Raw genomic sequence first — 16,198 nt, 5'->3', positions numbered from 1 at the left:
CCATATCAACTGGTGTATGGAAAGGCCTGTCATTTACCATTAGAGCTTGAACACAAAGCCCTCTGGGCTCTCAAGCTACTAAATTTTGATAGCCTTGCCGCTGGTGAAAAAAGAGTCCTGCAGCTGCAGGAAATGGAGGAGTTCAGATCTCAAGCCTATGAAAATGCCAAGATCTATAAAGAAAAGGCAAAGAGAAGACATGACCTCAATATGACACCCAGGAGCTTCGAAAAGAGACAGCAAGTGCTCTTCTACAACTCCAAATTGAGACTTTTCCCTGGGAACCTCAAATCAAGGTGGTCTGGACCCTTTCTTGTCACAAAGGTCTCGCCGTATGGACACATAGAAATCATGGAGGAAAGCTCAAGGAGGACCTTCACTATGAACGGACAAAGGCTCAAGCATTACAGGGGCAACATGGGGGAAAGCCCCAAAGTGAAATATCTTCTCAACTGATGGAGAATCATCGAGCTAGCGACGCTAAAAGAGCTCTACGTTGGGAGGCAACCCAACCTAAGGTAGTTTCCTTTTCATGATCATTTCAATAAAAGTTACAAGTAGTTTACCCTGTATTACGAGGAGGTAAGTTTCGTATTGCACACCAAAACAATCCAAGCGTGAATGTGTAATTCTAAGTTTGGTGTTCCACCAAAGAATTCAGTTAGAATTACACTACACCTCTTCAAGAGCAAATCGCTAACCCCAACCAATCAGGGAAACCACTTGACATGGGTTTAGTTTCTAGTTCATAGTCGTTTTAGTAATAAAAGCACATAAGATCCTCTGCATGTATTCAATCTGTTGCATTAGGCAAGGAACTAAGTTTAGTGTTCACACACTAAATCAGGTTCAGAAACTCACATGCATACATGCATGCTAACTAATTCTCAAGTGCTTTGGGAACAAGCAACTTCCAATAACTTTGCAGGAATTCAATCAAATCTTTGGGAACAACGATGCACCATCATCTAAGGAGGCAAAGAAGGATGCAAAAGCTGTGGACGATGACAACAAAGGGATGGCTAGAAGTCACCACCAAAAGGTTGTAGTGTTACTTGATTCCATATGCTTGGAAATGCTCAAATTGGAAGTCTGAATGTATCCCTGATTATAGCTACTCTTTAGTTTACATCACTAGGATTTAATGTTTGTTTCCCCGCCTTTGTCATATGTGTGCTGTGCCAAGCTGTCTGCTGCATTTTCACCCCGCTTACTTGTATGCTTGTCCTTTAAGTCAAATAAAAAGAGATGTTATGAAAGACCAGAGTGATGTTCAATTTGTGGAGTAAGTTCTTAAGCTTGTGGTGTAGTAATTACTTAGCTAAGTTAGTTCACCAACAAGGTAGGAAGGCAACTATCTGTCCTAAATCATATGCTTGAAACACACCCCATGAGACTAGCTAAATAACAAGATCCTAATAAGAAAAGGTGAAAGAAAAATGAAAGCTGAGAAAAAAAGAAAAAGAGTAAGAAATAAGGCTAGGCACCAAGGGTTGAATCTTAAGGCATGTATCTGTGGTGCTCCTGTGTAAAGGATCTACTTGGATGAATAAGCTCTCAGGGGTGCCTTATCACTTGGTAACTCGGGTTAACAAACCCGGGATTATCAGCTGAAAGTCAACTATCAAGAGTAACCCTTGCTACAGAGCACTTAGCAACCCAAAGAGGTGCTGGACACCAAGGTCTCAAGAAGAAAAATAACAAACCATGTGCCCGTGGTGTGAATATATGGGGGAAAGAGACTTAAGGGAGTAAGTCCTTAGGGTGTCTTAACACCTAGCACCTTGAACCAACTGGTTCGGGAGTGCTGGCTGAAAGCTTATCTTAAAGAGTCGCCCCCTTACAAAGCACCTAGTCTAAAGAACACAATCAAACCCTGAAAAGACCAAGGGATCAATGAATAAAAGTCTCATAGGGGGCAATCAAGTGAGTATTCCAGGGCATGGTAAAGGTCTGAAAGCCAATGAAGGAATGAACCTAAGTTGCTATGCATGAAACCCCATAAAACCAAGGACATGACTTCCACAATAATGACTCATTTCTCTTGTCATTTCATTCATCATTCTCATGTTTCAGTACTTGCTTAGGGACAAGCAAGCTTTATGTTTGGTGTTGTGATGCCAGGGCATTTTGGCCAGTTTTATTGACCTTTTCTTTAGTGTTTTAGGGTAGTTTCATGCATTTTCTTAGTTAATAAGCAAGCTTTGGGTAGATAATCACTTACATCTTGATTCAAGCAAACATTGTGAATTTCATATGATCTTATGAGAATTATGCATGAATTGAATGACAAATTGGATAATGCATGTCTCATAACTTGGATTAGAGCTTTGATGCACATTATTTGCTTGATTTCAGGACAAAGGAAGCAAGGAAGAGCCACGTTAGCAGCCACGTTAATCTAATTAACGTGACCACTAATGTGGAATGGGAATAAACTTGCAACATTAATGAGAAAAGTGATTGCCAATAACGCCTTCGAAACCATCATGGCCCATGTTAATTGCCACGTTAACTACATTAATGTGGTAGTTAACGTGGAGAGAAAGGGAGCTCCAGCGTTAGTGGTAAAAGTGAATACCACTAACTCTCCAAATTGGCAATTAGCCACGTTAAGAGTCACGTTAACTCAGTTAACGTGAACTCTAACGTGGAAAGGGAAGACAATGCCAACGTTAGTGACACTCACCTATGTCACTAACGTTGGACTAAGCCCAATTGCCCACGTTAAGAGTCACGTTAACTACATTAACGTGAACTCTAACGTGGGAGGAGTAAGGAATCGCCATCGTTAGTGATACTCACCTTTGTCACTAACGTTGGACCAAGCCACTATGAGCCACGTTAGATGCCACGTTAATTGCATTAACGTGGAAGCTAACTTAGGAGAAAAGAAATGATGAGCCAACGTTAGTGACACTCACCTTTGTCACTAACGTTGGAGATGACAATCACCACCACGTTAGTGGCCATGTTAAGACAATTAACGTGAGGCACTAACGTGAGAAGGGGCGTTTGGAGCGTTAGTGAAAAAGGTAAGTGTCACTAACGCTCTCGAGGATAAGGCATTGCCACGTTAAGAGTCACGTTAGATAGACTAACGTGGACTCTAACGTGAGAAAAGGGGGGCTAAGAGCAACGTTATTGGCAAAGGTAAACGCCAATAACGCTTGCGTTGGACCAAAAGACAACGTTAGTGGTCACATTAGTGCCACTAATATTGAAGTTAACGTGAACCATCTTGGGCTAGGAACGTTAGTGAAAAAGGTGATTGTCTCTAACGTTCTCGAACCCATATTTTTACTTAACGTTAACACCACTAACGTCCTAGCTGAAGTCCATGCCTACTTCACACTTTCTTTGCAAGTAAAGCTGAGCCCACTGAAGATTCCAAACTGCTTCAACTCAAGATCCAAAGGCCCATATTAAAGACTTGAAGAGCCAACTAGAAGATCAGAAGAGTAGTATATATAGGAGTAGTTTTGATCTAGAGATGGAGCTTTTGGCATTGGGAGAACTACTCTCTGTATAATTTTACTTTCTCTGCACTTTTACTTTTACTTTGAGAATGTATTTTCCATCTTTGTTTTCCATTCCCAGAGCTATGAACAACTAAACCCCTTTCATTGAGTTAGGGAGATCTGTTGTAATTTGATGGATCAATAATAGTTTTCATTATTCTTCTTCTTTCTTTTCTCTTGATTTTACTAGAAAGCTTTCAATCTTCATCCAATTGGGTAGTTGTCTTGGAAAAGAAGATATTCATACTTGGATCTCTTCAGAACCTTGGAAGAGGAATGAAGAGATCATGCTAGAAATGTTTTCTCATGTTAAATTTCTGCAATTCTCCAATCAAATTCTGCTTAGCTCAACTAGAACATTCCTCCAATTAAAGTTTCTTGACCAATCAATCCCTGTGGGATCCGACCTCACTCTATTGTGAGTTTTTACTTGACGACAACTCGGTATACTTGCCGAGGGAAAATTGTTGAGAGACAAGTTTTCGTGCATCATAGTTAGAATTTGTACATATTTCACCATTTCTTTTTATGTTAGGACTACTTGGTTAGGGTGATGATTTCTTTTCCAAGAAAACTCTTTTTAGGGCACCCTACCAATTTGAAAAAAAAAATTTTTTTTTCTTGTTGAACTTGCTTGAAGAATGTGTTTTGGAATATGGTTTTTGAGCTAAGAACACAAGCATGTGAGTTTTGAGCCCAGTGGTGTGGTTACATCTTATAACCACTTATTTTCATTCTTGTGTGCATTATTCTCTTTCTATGATTGTGATCTTGGATTTGTTTGATTCTTTATGTCCATTGTTCCATGTATACATGTATTTATATGATTGAGGCCATCATTTCGTTTAGCTCACTTACCCAAATAGCCTACCTTTCATCAACCATTGTTAGCCAATTTTGAGCCGATTTAAACCTTTTTGTTCTTAATGTTAGCACATCACTACCCCTAAGCGAAAAATAATAAATGTCCTTAATTTGGATCTTTGATTAGCTTAGGCTAGTGAGGGTGTGTATCATTTGGGTATGGGAAAGTTAGGACATTGGTTGAGGTAAAAGTGTAATTTTTATTTTTGTTAAAAATATTTGGAATTGGGTACATATTCATGCACTATATGTAAAACCATATGCATTGATAAGTTTGTATATACTTTAAATAAAAAATGAAAAAGAAAAAGAAAAAGAACATATATATATATATATATATATATAAATATAGAAAAAGAAAAAAAGAGAAAAAGAAATAAAAAGGGGACAAAAATGCCCCAAAGTAAAGTTCAATAAAAATCAATGCATATGTGTGGTGACTTAAAAAGAATGCATGAGTATGTGAAAAAGTGGGAATCATGGATAGCTAGGTTGTGTATTAGAATTGTATAGGTTGTTATATGTGTTAGGTGAGAGCTTAGGCAAATCAAAGATTCAAATTCCAAGCTCACTTGACCATATGCATCCCTACCTTTACCCTAGCCCCATTACAACCTATGAATAAGACCTCATGATGACAGTATGCATGCATTGAATAATTGTTGATTGTTAGATGAAAAATAAATCATGGAAAGCATGATTAGAAGAGAATTGAGTAGATCGTCCCTATATACTTGAGCGACTAGAGCGGATACATTTCCGGTGAGGGTTCAATGCTCAATTCCTTCTTCCCGGCTTTCACGAACTTTCTTCTTGCAAGTCTATTTGAACTTTATTTTGATATTTGAATTGGTAGAGTTTGTGAGTCGTTATATGACCTTTGGCCTACTTGCTTATATATGTTCTTGGAGATTGATTTGCTTTTAACCAAGTAGGTAGAAGCATTTTGCATTTAGTTGCATGCATGTAGATAGGTTTATATAGTTTCTTTGCATTGAATAAATGTTCATACCCCTTTTCTTGTCCTTCTTTACTCTTAGCATGAGGACATGCTTGGTTTAAGTGTGGGGAGATTTGATAAACCCCAATTTTGTGGTTTATCTTGTGCTTAATTTGGGAGGTTTTATAAACTTTTCTCACATTTATTTAATGAAATAGCATGGTTTTGTAATTCTCCCTTGATTTGTGCTTAAATGTGAAAACATGCTTTTTAGGCTTTAAAATAGCTAAATTTAACTCACTTTAATTCCATTCGATACCTTGATATATTTATTGAGTGATTTCAGGTTCATAAGGCAAGTATTGGATGGAAGAAGTGAGGAGAAAAGCATGCAAAGTGGGAGAACTCATGAAGAAATGAAGGAACCGTAAAGCTGTCAAGCCTGACCTCTTTGCACTCAATTGACCATAACTTGAGCTACAGAGGTCCAAATGAGGCAGTTCTAGTTGCGTTGAAAAGCTAACATCCGGGGCTTCAAAATGATACAAAATTTGCCATATCTTGCTTTGCATTCAGGGGCGCGCATGCGCCATATATACGTGCACGCCGATGCTGCACATGGCCCATTAAAAGTGAAATCGTGGCCAGCGATTTGTAGCTCATTTTGGGTCCAATCCAACTCATTTCTGATGCTATTGAACTCAAGGATTGAGGGGGGAATGAACCAGGTAGTTGATGAGCGGATAATTTATACGCTTTTTGGCATTATTTTTATTATATTTTTAGTAGAATCTAGTTACTTTTAGGGATGTTTTTAATAGATTTTATGTTAAATTCACATTTCTAGACTTTACTATGAGTTTGTGTGTTTTTCTGTGATTTCAGGTATTTTCTGGCTGAAATTGAGGGACCTGAGCAAAAATCAGATTCAGAGGTTGAAGAAGGACTGCTGATGCTGTTGGATTCTGACCTCCCTGCACTCAAAGTAGATTTTCTGGAGCTACAGAACTCAAAATGGCGCACTTCCAATTGTGTTGGAAAGTAGACATCCAGGGCTTTCCAGCAATATATAATAGTCCATACTTTGCCCAAGTTTAGACGATGCAAACTGGCGTTCAATACCAGCTCTCTGCCCAATTCTGGAGTTCAGCGCCAGAAATGGATCAAAAACCAGAGTTGAACGCCAGAAATGGATCCAAACCTGGCGTTCAACTCCACAAATGGCCTCTGCACGTGGAAAGTTAAAGCTCAGCCCAAGTACACACCAAGTGGGCCCCGGAAGTGGATTTATGCATCAATTACTTATTTCTGTAAACCCTAGTGACTAGTTTATTATAAATAGGACCTTTTGCTATTGTATTAGACATCTTGGGACGCCTGGTTCTTAGATCAAAGAGCCTGGCCATTCAGCCATGCCTGGACCTTTAACTTATGTAATTTTAACGGTAGAGTTTCTACACTCCATAGATTAAGGTGTGGAGCTCTGCTGTTCCTCAAAGATTAATGCAAAGTACTACTGTTTTCTATTCAATTCATCTTGTTTCGCTTCTAAGATATTCATTCATACTTCAATCTGAATGTGATGAACATGACAATCATCATCATTCCCTATGAACGCGTGCCTGACAACCACTTCCGTTCTACCTTAGACTGAATGAGTATCTCTTAGATCTCCTAACCAGAATCTTTGTGGTGTAAGCTAGAATGATGGCGGCATTCAAGAGAATCCGGAAGGTCTAAACCTTGTCTGTGGTATTCTGAGTAGGATTCAATGAATGAATGACTGTGACGAGCTCCAAACTCGCGATTGCAGGGCGTTAGTGACAGACGCAAAAGGATAGTAAATCCTATTCCAGCATGATCGAGAACCGACAGATGAATAGCCGTGCCGTGACAGGGTGCGTTGACCATTTTCACTGAGAGGATAAGATGAAGCCATTGACAAGGGTGATGCCTCCAGACGATTAGCCGTTCCGTGACAGGGCATTGGATCATTTTCCCGAGAGATGACCGAAAGTAGCCATTGACAGTGGTGATGTATCACATAAAGCCAGCCATGGAAAGGAGTAAGACTGATTGGATGAAGATAGCAGGAAAGCAGAGGTTCAGAGGGACGAATGCATCTCCATACGCTTATCCGAAACTCTCACCAATGATTTACATAAGTATTTCTATCTTTACTTTTATTAACTAATTTCGAAAACTCCATACTATTTTATATCTGCCTGACTGAGATTTATAAGGTGACCATAGCTTGCTTCATACCGACAATCTCCGTGGGATTCGACCCTTACTCACGTAAGGTATTACTTGGATGACCCAGTGCACTTGCTGGTCAGTTACACGGAGTTGTGAACCGTGGTCTTGGCATCATGTTTTTGGCACTATTACCAGGGAAAGAAAGAGCGATGAATTTTACATAATTAAATTTTGGCGCCGTTGCCGGGGATTGTTCGAGTTTGGACAACTGACGGTTCATCTTGTTGCTCAGATTGGGTAACTTTCTTTTCGTTTTCCTTTCAAAAAAAAATCTTTCAAAAATCTTTCAAAAATATTTTCCTTTGTTTTCAAAAAAATTTAATTAAAAATGTTTTCAAAAATATATTTTTAGAATTTTTAAGAATGAATTCTAGTGTTTCATGAATCATGTTGAATCCTATCTGGCTGTAAAGCCATACCCAAACTGCTTTGGGATTGGTCTTCAACTAATCACCTCAATGGAGCCATGTCCAATTCTTTTGGATAGGGCATGTTAGGCTTGTCATGTCTGAATTATACTCATATTTTTATTAAAGCTTGGCTGGCTATTAAGCCATGCCTGACCCTTTGATTGGAGCTTTAAGACTAACATGGCAAGATTCCTGGAATTCATATTAAAAATTTTGGAATCATTATTTTTATTTTTTAATTTTTTCACAATAATTTTGGAAAAAAAAATTGAAAATCATAAAAACCAAAAATATTTTTGTGTTTCTTATTTGAGTCATGTGTCATGTTATAAGTTTGGTGTCAATTGCATGTGCATCTTGCATTTTTCGAAAATTTCATGCATTCATAGTGTTCTTCATGATCTTCAAGTTGTTCTTGGTCAGTCTTCTTGTTTGATCTTGATGTTTTCTTGTTTTGTGTCTTTTCTTGTTTTACATGTGCATTTTTTATTTATTAGAGTCTAAACATGAAAGATTTCTAAGTTTGGTGTCTTGCATGTTTTCTTTGCATATAAAATTTTTCAAAAATATGTTCTTGATGTTCATCATGATATTCACGGTGTTCTTGGTGTTCATCTTGACATTCATAGCATTCTTGCATACGTTCATAGTTTTGATCTAAAATTTTCATGCATTGCATCTTTTTCATGTTTTTCTCTCTCATCAAAAAAAAAATTTCAAAAATAAAAAAAAATATCTTTCCATTTTTCTTCTCATCAAATTCGAAAATTAGATTTGACTTTTTTCAAAAATTTTTAAAATCAAGTTGTTTTTATGAGTCAAATCAAATTTTCATTTAAAAAAAAATCTTATCTTTTTCAAAATCTTTTTCAAAAATCAAATCTTTTTTATTTTTCTTAGTTATTTTCGAAAATTACAAAAATATTTTTCAAAAATCTTTTCTTAATTTTGTCTCATAATTTTCGAAAATAACATCATCAATTAATGTTTTGATTCAAAAATTTCATGTTTGTTACTTGCTTGTTAAGAAAGATTCAAACTTTAAGTTCTAGAATCATATCTTGTGATTTCTTGTGAATCAAGTCATTAATTGTGACTTTTAAAAAAAATCAAATCTTTTTCAAAACTAATTTCTATCATATCTTTTCAAAAAATATCTTCTCATCATATCTTTTTCAAAAATTTGATTTCAAAATATCTTTTCTAACTTCCTAACTTCTTATCTTTTCAAAATTGATTTTCAAAATTTGTTTCAACTAACTAACTAACTTTTTGTTTGTTTCTTATCTTTTTCAAAACCACCTAACTAACTCTCTCTCTCTAATTTTCGAAAATATCTTCCCTCTTTTTCAAAATTTCTTTCTAATTAAATAATTATTTTAATCTTTGATTCAAAAAAAAAATTTCGAAAATTACTAACATTTTTCAAAAACCATTTTGGAAAATCACTAACTCCTTTTAAAAATTATTTTCGAAAATTTTCTTCTCTCTCATCTCCTTCTATTTGTTTATTCATCTACTAACATCTTTCCCTCTATTCAAAAAAAAAAAAAGAGGGATCTCTATTATTATTATTTTTATGTGCCCTCTTCTTTGTCATATGAGCAGGAGCAAGGACAAGAATATTCTTGTTGAAGTAGATCCAGATCCTGAAAGGACTCTGAAGAGGAAACTAAGAGAAGCTGAATTACAACAAACCAGCAAGCACCTATCAGAAATTATCAAACAGGAAAAGAAGATGGCAGCTGAAAATAATAATAATGCAAGGAGAATGCTTGGTGACTTTACTGCACCTAATTCCAATTTACATGGAAGAAGCATCTCCATTCCTGCCATTGGAGCAAACAATTTTGAGCTGAAACCTCAATTAGTTTCTCTGATGCAGCAGAACTGCAAGTTTCATGGACTTCTATCTGAAGATCCTTTTCAGTTCTTAACTGAATTCTTGCAGATATGTGATACTATTAAGACTAATGGAATAGATCCTGAAGTCTACAGGCTCATGCTTTTCCCTTTTACTGTAAGAGACAGAGCTAGAGTATGGTTGGACTCTCAACCTAAGGATAGCCTGAACTCTTGGGATAAGCTGGTCAAGGCTTTTCTAGCCAAGTTCTTTCCTCCTCAAAAGCTGAGCAAGCTTAGAGTGGATGTTCAAACCTTCAGACAGAAAGAAGGTGAATCCCTCTATGAAGCTTGGGAAAGATACAAACAGTTGACCAAAAAGTGTCCTTCTGACATGCTTTCAGAATGGACCATCCTGGATATATTCTATGATGGTTTATCTGAGTTATCAAAGATGTCATTGGATACCTCTGCAGGTGGATCCATTCACCTAAGGAAAACGCCTGCAGAAGCTCAAGAACTCATTGACATGGTTGCTAATAACCAGTTCATGTACACTTCTGAAAGGAATCTTGTGAGTAATGGGATGCCTATGAAGAAGGGAGTTCTTGAAGTTGATACTCTGAATGCCATATTGGCTCAGAATAAAACATTGACTCAGCAAGTCAATATGATCTCTCAGAGTCTACATGGAATGCAAGCTGCATCCAACAGTACTCAAGAGGCTTCCTATGCAGAAGAAGCTTATGATCTTGAGAACCCTACAATAGCAGAGGTGAATTACTTAGGTGAACCTTATGGAAACACCTATAACTCATCATGGAGAAATCATCCAAATTTCTCATGGAAGGATCAAAAGCCTGAACAAGGCTTTAATAATGGTGGAAGAAACAGGTTTAGCAATAATAAACCTTTTCCATCATCCACTCAGCAACAGACAGAGAACTCTGAACAAAACACTTCTAATTTGGCAAACTTAGTCTCTGATCTGTCTAAGACCACTGTAAGTTTCATGGATGAAACAAGATCTTCCATTAGAAATCTGGAAGCACAAGTGGGCCAGCTGAGTAAAAGGATCACTGAAATCCCTCCTAGTACTCTCCCAAGCAATACAGAAGAGAATCCAAAAGGAGAGTGCAAGGCCATTGACATAAGCATCATGGCTGAACCTGTGAGGAGAGGAGAGGACGTGAATCCCAAGGTGGAAGACCTCCTGGGACGTCCAGTGGTCAATAAGGAGCTTCCCTCTGAGGAACCAAAGGACTCTGAGGCTCATCTAGAGACCATAGAGATTCCATTGAACCTCCTTATGCCCTTCATGAGCTCTTATGAGTATTCCTCTTCTGAAGAGAATGAGGATATTACTAAAGAGCAAACTGCCAAGTTTCTTGGTGCAATCATGAAGCTGAATGCCAAATTATTTGGCATTGATACTTGGGAAGTTGAACCTCCCTTGTTCATCAATGAACTAAGTGATCTGGATCAACTAACATTGCCTCAGAAGAGACAGGATCCTGGAAAGTTCATGATACCCTGTACCATAGGCACCATGATTTTAAGGCTCTGTGTGACCATGGTTCAGGAATAAACCTCATGCCCCTCTCTATAATAGAGAAACTGGGAATCTATGGGGTGCAAGCTGCTAAAATCTCATTAGAGATGGCAGACAGTTCAAGAAAACAGGCTTATGGACAAGTAGAGGACGTGTTAGTAAAGGTTGAAGGCCTTTACATCCCTGCTGATTTCATAGTCCTGGATACTGGAAAGGAAGAGGATGAATCCATCATCCTAGGAAGACCTTTCCTGGCCACAGCAAGAGCTGTGATTGATGTTGACAGAGGTGAAATAGTCCTTCAATGGAATGAGGACTCCCTTGTGTTTAAAACTCAAGGATCTCCCTCTGCAACCATGGAGAGGAAGCATAAAAAGCCTCTCTCAAAGCAGAGTCAAACAAAGCCCCCACAGTCAAATTCTAAGTTTGGTGTTGGGAGGCCACAACCAAACTCTAAGTTTGGTGTTGAACTCCCATATCCAAACTCTAAGTTTGGTGTTGGAGAGTCTCAACAAAGCTCTGCACATCTGTGAGGCTCCATGAGAGCCCACTGTCAACCTACTGACATTAAAGAAGCGCTTGTTGGGAGGCAACCCAATTTTTATCTAACTATATTTTTCTTAGTTATATGTCTTTATAGGTTCATGATCATGTGGAGTCACAAAATAAATATAAAAATTGAAAACGGAATCAAAAACAGCAGAAGAAAAATCACACCCTGGAGGAAGCATCTGCCTGGCGTTCAACGCCAGAACAGAGCATAGTTCTAGCGCTGAACGCCCAAAATGGGCAGCATCCTGGCACTGAATGCCCAGAACAAGCATGGTTCTGGCGTTCAACGCCAGAAATGGAAACAAATGGGCGTTGAACGCCCAAAATGGGCACCAACCTGGCGCTGAACGCCCAGAGTTATGTGCAAGGGCATTTTACATGCCTAAATTGGTACAGGGATGTAAATGCCTTGACACCTCAGGATCTGTGGACCCCACAGGATCATCTCAGGATCTGTGGACCCCACAAGATCCCCACCTACCTCATCATCTCTCTTTCCATTCATGATCATCCCTTCTGTTTTTCTATTTACCACTCACATCCATACACCCACTACCTTCAAAATTCAACATCTCTCTCCCAATTGAAGAAGAGATCCACTAAGCTTGGTTCAAATTGAAAAAATGAAAAAAAGGGGAACAATGCATGCTTCCACGGATCCCATTCTCTTCTTTTGGTGGATTTCAAAGTTATTAAACTTGCTTTAATTGCATTGGAACGATGAGAGAGAAAATAGCAATTGATTTGATTGCTATCATTAGTGCTACACGCTACTCAACAAAGGGAAGTGGGAAACTTAATTCACTTTATCAATTCCATTAATTATTATTCAAATTTCTCTTTCTTCTCTCTCGTCTCTCTTCTTGCTTTTGGTCACTTCACAGAGGAAGCATGGAAACTTTTACAAGATATAAGAGTAAAGAAGATGAAGCTAGAAACAAGCTAGGAGCCATTGTGATGATGGCATCAAGAAAAAGAAAATCTGAAGTATGCTGTGGCTAAGATCTTTACCACAAAAGGCAAGATGTGGTGAAGCAATCTTAAGCTGTGCTTACCTTGAAATGGAAGAAGATCCATTCGTCAGAGGTAGAAGATCCTTGGAGGGATGGCTTGTCTCTACTTTTGCCCAACCACTACAGGACGTAGCCACTGTAGCTACGTGCTGGATGAGGTAGAAGTTGGAGCAGATGAAGCTGTCATCATCAAGAACTCATCAAGGGCTAGGAATCCTTCTTGGAGTGCAAGTCTAGATGGAAGGCCCGGATTGATGAAGCTTGGCGTAAAGGAAAGACACAGAGGTAATTACATGTTGGATATAGCATTCAGTTTCCTCTCCTCTCTCTCTGGATGAACCGGTTTTGCATGAAGAAGAAGAAGTTGGCTCGGTTCAAGAGCTCCAACCATGGAGGCTTCCCCTTCCATAAATAAGGGTGAATAGCCAAGGCTTGAGGCAAGGAAAAAAGAGTGGAAAGCACAGAGTTTCATAGCTACCCAAGCTAACAGAAGTTCTTCTCCTTCAATGTTTCTCATGTTGTATTTTTCTGTTTAATTTTGTCTGTCTTGAGTCTCATGGAAAAAGGCAAACAGTGAGGTTTGTAAGAAAAAGCCATAGAGCGGAAAAAGGCAGAGTATACAAAATTAAAAAAAAGCCATAGATGTCCTTAGAGGTCCTTTGTACATCTGGTTATGTATCATGATTCTGTGGGAATCCCCTAGCAAGTTGGGTTAGCAATTAGCAGTTGAAAGCTTGGCAGTGACCAAGTCAAGTTCAGGATTGGGGTTTAGATTCTGGACTTGTCCCGGATAGGAAGGGTAGTTCCTAGGGAGAATTGGTGTATGTAATCATGAAGATTATAGTGAAATTCCATCATTATTGTGATGGAGACTGGATGTAGGCTGCATTGCACTTGGCAGCTGAACCAGGATATTTCGTGGTGTGATTCTCTCTCTTTCTTCAACTCCATTTCTGTTTCTGCTGCATAGGAGATAAAACTGAAAAATATCTCGTGCTGGGTTACGAGATAAAAAGAAAAAGTCTCGTGGCTGGGTACGAGATAAAAATCAAAAAGTCTCCAGAAGTTGTTTCAAAGATCAGCAAGTTTTAATAAGCAAAAAAAAGGGGCTAAGATTCAGCCCCCCTTCTCTTAGCCGCTGAAAACCATCAATTGGTATCAGAGCTTGTTCTCAAAGAGATCAAGCTTTGCAGCTTGGAGAAAAAATCCACATGGCAAAAAACAGTGGCTCAAACTTGGTGTCCTACAATCTGACAGAAGGATAGTCAAGCAACAGACCTCTTCTTTTCAATGGGAAAAACTACACCTATTGGAAGGAGAGAATGAAGATTTTTGTGCAAGCAGTAGATTACAGATTGTGGAAGATCATCCTAGAGGGTCCTCAATATCCAACCACCAGAAGTGCTGATGGAGTAGTCTCACTTTAACCCGAAGCCGGTTGGACCGAAGATGACAGAAAGAAGGTGGAGCTCATAGCCAAGGCAATCAACTTGCTCAACTATGCGATCAGCTTCGAGGAGTACCGACGGGTATCATGATGCACAACGGCAAAGGAAATCTGGGACAAACTTCAAGTCACTCATGAAGGAACCACCATAGTAAAGAAGACCAGGATAGACATGCTAAACAGAGAATATGAAATGTTCTCAACGAAGGAAGGAGAATCCATAGATGAAATGTTTGAAAGATTCAACATCATCATTTTTGGCTTGGATTCTCTGGGGATTAAGTATCCTGAATCTGTGCTTGTGTGAAGAGTCTTGAGGTGTCTCACAAAAGAGTGGGAAACAAAGGCTTTGATAATATCTGAAAGTAGTGGTCTTGATTCCATGACATATGATGATTTGAGAGGAAATTTACTTGCATTTGAAAACACATATTTGAAAAAGGATACAAAAAAGAAAGGAATAGCTTTCACATCTGTTACTAACCCCCTGGATGATGAATCTAGTGATTATTCTTCTGAAAATTAATTTGTTTTGTTTGTCAAAAAATTCAGAAAAATGGTAAAACTCATGGAAAGAAGCAAAGGAAGCAGCTCTAGGAAGCAAAAGAAAGATTTTAGCAATGTGATCTATTTCAACTACAAAGAGACCGGCCATTTCAAATCTGATTGTCCTAAGTTGAAGAAAGAGGAGAAGCCAAAGAAGGGAAGTAAGAAAGGACTAATGGCTTCTTGGGAGGACTAATGGCTTCTTGGGAGGACTTGGAAAATGATTTAGAAGATGATGAAGAATCAGAAACCAAGTCTCAACCATGTCTCAGGGCAGATCAAGTTGAACAGGTAGTCTCTCATAACCCTGACACTGAAGATCTTCATCTTATGATAGACCACCTTTATGAAAAAATTATATGCTTCTTGCTTGATAACCAAGATCTTGAACAACAAATCACCATTCTTAAAGCTGAAAATGGTTTCGTCAAAGATAAATTAAGGGAGGCTGAAACTGCTGTTGAACTTGTTGAAGAAAACAAGCAGTTAAAAGCTCAACTTAAAGGCTGTGAAAGTAATCATTCTGTGGTAGCTTATGTAAACTGTTTTAAAGAAAATGAAGAGTCGCTTAAAGAGGTCAAAAGGCTTAAAAAAGACTTAGCCAAGTTCACTCAAAGTTTTAAAAATCTAAATCAAATCTTGGCTAGTGATGCGAAGATTCATACCGGTTCGGAATTCCACAGAATAATTCCGTTGTTAGTATAGTCCAAACCAATAGTCAATCCTAAACTCAAATTAAATTTGGTTTTGTCACTAGTACAAACCCCAATAAGAATTAACCGAAATATTTAAACTCTGTGTCGTCTCACAAGGAATTGCAACGAAGTGGTCAATTATTCGCTATGAAGGACAAGGGGTTTGGTTTATAAAAGGCGCAAGAAATTAAATGACAAGAAAAGTAAATCAAGCAAGTATTTAAAGAAGACAAGTAAATAAAAGAAAGCAAGTAATAAAGAGAGAGACATTCATGGCAAGGATTGAGATCATAGGCCTTCCATCCTAGTCACTAATAATAATAATTAAACAAGAATTTATCTTATTTCGTCATCCCCAATATTGGAAGAAGGTGTAAGTTATCTTCCATTAGAGAAAGTCAAACAAGACTAGTTAACCTCAATCCAAATGTCCTAATCAACTCACTAATGGAATTAGTAAGAGATTAGAGTCAATGGAAATCATATTAACTAACAACTCTAGATCACCAACATTAGTTGGGTATTCATGACTCAAGATCACCTAATTACTCCTTCCA

At 38.1% G+C, this 16,198-nt stretch overlaps 1 non-coding gene across 1 annotated transcript; it reads right to left on the bottom strand.

Annotated features, from left to right (window-relative positions):
- Nucleotides 1-10,128: 10,128 nt before the first annotated feature.
- LOC148545112 (small nucleolar RNA R71) lies at nucleotides 10,129-10,236 on the bottom strand. Its single transcript, XR_015901121.1, has one exon. It is a non-coding gene; the product is annotated as a small nucleolar RNA R71 (small nucleolar RNA).
- Between the last annotated feature and the right edge of the window lie 5,962 nt (nucleotides 10,237-16,198).

This window comes from Arachis ipaensis, chromosome B9 (genome assembly GCF_059453495.1).
Source record: "Arachis ipaensis isolate K30076 ecotype BB chromosome B9, ASM5945349v1, whole genome shotgun sequence".
Taxonomy (NCBI): domain Eukaryota; kingdom Viridiplantae; phylum Streptophyta; class Magnoliopsida; order Fabales; family Fabaceae; genus Arachis; species Arachis ipaensis.
The sequence above is the reverse complement of the archived record's forward strand: the minus strand, read 5'-3'. Positions and strand labels throughout refer to the sequence as shown.